This window comes from Tupaia chinensis, unplaced genomic scaffold (assembly GCF_000334495.1).
Source record: "Tupaia chinensis unplaced genomic scaffold, TupChi_1.0 Scaffold000403_1, whole genome shotgun sequence".
NCBI classification, from domain to species: domain Eukaryota; kingdom Metazoa; phylum Chordata; class Mammalia; order Scandentia; family Tupaiidae; genus Tupaia; species Tupaia belangeri.
In genome coordinates, this window is record NW_006159905.1 from 866,221 (window position 1) to 869,687 (window position 3,467).

The 3,467-nt window shown below is 58.9% G+C and overlaps 1 protein-coding gene across 1 annotated transcript in view; it reads right to left on the reverse strand.

Annotated features, from left to right (window-relative positions):
- The window catches only part of TNXB (tenascin XB), an 85,461-nt gene extending 82,429 nt beyond the window's left edge, over positions 1 to 3,032 (reverse strand). Inside the window, 1 exon segment of the mRNA XM_027774133.1 lies at positions 2,847 to 3,032. The gene's annotated coding sequence lies outside the window, so the exon portion shown is untranslated.
- Positions 3,033 to 3,467: the final 435 nt, after the last annotated feature.

The window sequence follows — 3,467 nt, forward strand, 5'->3', positions numbered from 1 at the left end:
GCCACTCTCCCCCTCCCGCCCTCCTTCCACACTGTCTCCAGTGTCCATAACTCTTTTCCAGGCTTTCATCCCCTCTAATCTTTCATTCTCTGCCATAGAGTGTGGACAGTCGGTAGATGTTAAATGGAGACATACGATGCCTCGCTTTCATAGCCTGACTTGCTTCACTCAGCAAAAAGTCTTCCATATTCGTCCACTTTTTATCACATGCCAGGGTCTTGCTTTTTTTTTTAATGGCTGAACATTGAGTTTATGTGCCACACTTTTTCTTTCGCTTGAGATTTAAAAATATATTTTATTTAACTTATTTATTTATTTTAATTTGACCAGAGAGACAGAGTAAGAGAGAAAAAGAGGAAAAGTGAGAAAGGAAGCTGCCAGGTCCAGGACTCAAACTGCAGTTGGCCATGTGAGAGTCCAGCACCCTTAACCATCTGCCAGACTCGTGCCACCCTTTTTCAATCCTTTCTTCTGTTTGTGGCCATTAGGATTGGTTCTGTGTCTTAGCAAATGTGAATAATGCCACAATAAACACAGACGTGCAAGCACTTTTCTGACTGAGTATTCTCCTGTCCTTTGGGGAGATACCCAGGAGTAGAATTACTGAGTATCCCGCCAGCTCCTTTAACTGCTGAGCCCCAGGACTGGTCCCTGGCCTCTCACTCTTACGCTTCTCCTCTAGGTCAGAGAAAAAGGGAGTTTTCAGGGCTGTCAGTCATCACATCCTGTCACCAGCCAGCAAGAGCCAGAAGGGGAGCAGGACAGCAGGGACAGAGTGTTTCCACACCGAGCGGCACCCTGCCCAAGAAAGCCCAGGCAGAGAAGCCAGGCATGCAGCGAGCGGCCCTTCCCCTGCCCCAGCCCTTCTCTCCGCTTACGATGTAGCCTTGGGTGAGAGGTGGGCACTGACCTCCCTTTAACCTTGTCACTCTGCCCGGGCCCTGCAAATCGGCCCTGCGCCGGCCCTGGGGGTGCACATACAAACATACGCATGTCTGCTCATCCATGAGCATAAATAGGACACACGTGCACGCGAATACACGTACCTACACCCTGGAGGCCTCTGGGGGCTGTCCAGTGCCCAGTCCACAGTGGAGTCCTGAGGTGGGGGAGGAGAGAAGGTCTCTGTAGCAGGAAGGAGTGAGAGAACCTCCCAGCTTCTCTGGAGAGCCCATGAAGCTGGTGAGGCTAGCGAGAGGGACGCCCCTTCTCCACGTCCCAGAGCCTCCTTCCCGTCCTTTCCCTGCCCTGCCACCCCCCAGCTCCCGCTGCTCCCCCTTTCAACTCCGAGAACAATTTTGCTCCTCTCGGTACTGGGCAAGCAAAGAATGTGGGTGTCCATTGTGTCTCCCCAGCAGCGTCCTCCTACTGTCGGGATGCCTTTCTGCTGGGTGTGTAGGGATGTGGGGGGGCCAAGGCCTCACCCTTTTGACACCCTCACGACAGTTGGAGGGCTGGCAGGGGTGGGGGACATCTTCCCAAACTGTGACTCAGCATCCCGGGTATTCGGTGTCGTAGCCAACTTTGACACTTTGCTCATCAGGGACTGCGGGTCCCAAGGGCTGGGAGGGGGCTGGCTTCCAGGAGGAGTCGTCCAGAGATGGGGGTTCTGGTCCCACCTTTATGCCTCCCTCTGTCCCTCCGTCAGACCCCCCTGACCTGGCAGTGAAGGGTTAATGTAGGGTTCTAGGAACATGAAAGGCGTGAGAAACTACGGAGGGCTGGTCTTGGTACTGGGCTGGGGGAAAGAGCGAGCATTGGCCCCAGATGCCCCTTCTTCTGGGGAGCGAGTGGGCCAGAGGAACGGAAAAATTAGGGAAAGGATTTCCGGACCCCGAGTGGGAAAGGGTCAGGGGGCAGCGAGACAGGAACGGGTCCTGGTCCTCACTGAGCGGCCAGGAAGGAAGTTTGAGGAATTGAGGTGCCGGGCCCCCAGGGGTTCAGCCAGGGCCAGGGCTTTCCCCTCCTCCTTACGGAGGGGGCTGGAGATCCGGGAAGCGGGGGGCAGCCGGCAGCTGCAGGTTTCCTAGCCGCTTCCCAGGAGTTCCCCTCAGTTCCACTTCCAGTTGTTTCTAAGCCATTAAATTCTTTCCAGGCGAGATAAGGGGCCCGCCCGCCCCACCCGGGTGTGTCACGTGTGTTTGGGATGGGGGAAGGTTCAGATGGGTGGAAGCAGGGGAGTCCAGCAGGGCTAAGAGGAGCCGTGTGTCCCGGGGGCATCTCGCACCCTGCCAGCCCCCTGATCCATGAGTCGTGAGTGCGCATTCCGGCCAGGGCCAGGAACAGGCTTCAGGATCCTGGGCAGGCTCTGCCCTCCTCTGCCCTGTCTCAGCAGGAGAGGCTCCTCAGCCCCTGCAACTCGGGAGCTGCCACCTTGCAAAGCCGCATTTGGATTCCCAAGGCGCGCCGTCCCAGAGCCCTGGCTCGCCCCTGGCCTCCAGCCCTCCAGCCTGCACCGGGCTCCCAGCAGCACTGTCCTCCCAGGCTCGTTGGCCGTGGGCTCAGCCTAGCCCTTCTTCCCTGCAGCCCCCCACCCTGCCTTTGACCGCCTCCACCCTGGGGCCACCACCTGCCTCCCAGAGTAGCCATGGTCCCCAGCTGCTCAGGTATTTGCGTTCCATCCGAACCGGCACCTCCACTATCCCCACTCAGAGACTGCCGGGTCCTCCCAGACTCCGCTCCACAGGGTCTGGTCTCCAGCGCATGCACTTCGGTCCTCTGTCCTGAACAGAAAGTCCCTGCCCCGGGAGGCATCCCTGAGCTCTCCAGCCACACCTCAGCTTGGGGCGTGGGGGTATGAGAGCCCTCCCTACCTCTCCCTACTACTCCCAGGCTCAGCTCCTTACCTGGGCAATGGGGCAGCGGTGGTGCCTCAGCACCTGCTCTGTCCCCGACCCCCCAGAATGGGGCGTCTCAGGGCAGGGCAGCTGGGCTCCCCTTGGCAGCTCTGGGCTCCCAAGAGATCCCACTCACTTATGCCCTGCAGTGGGGGCTCATGGAGCCACAACCGTCAGTCTCAGCAGCGACAGCAGAAGGAGGGAGCCTGCAGTGAGCAGGGGGAGGAGACGGGGAGGACCGGCATGAGGTCAGGGAGGGGAGCGGAGATAGGGCAGGTCCTCCCTCCCCTCCAGGCCCTCCCACATGCCACCCCTCCTCTCCTGCCAGCACCCAGCCCCCCTCCATGTCTAAGATCACCCTACCACCTCCATCCCTGGTCTTCCTGTCCAGGTCCTGTCCCCATCCCATTTTTAACTCCTTCTCCTCATCCCAGTTTTGGCGAAACATGGCATTTCCCCATTCCTCCTGCCCCCACCAGCTCCACACCTGCTGTCCCTTCTCTGCCTCCAGTCTTCTCTCTGCCAACAGCCTGCTCATGGCCAGTCCCTCTCCCCATCCCATCTCTTCCCAGCTGCCGTTCTCACTGAGCACTCCTGGCCAGCCCCTCTCCCCACCCCATCTCTTCCCAG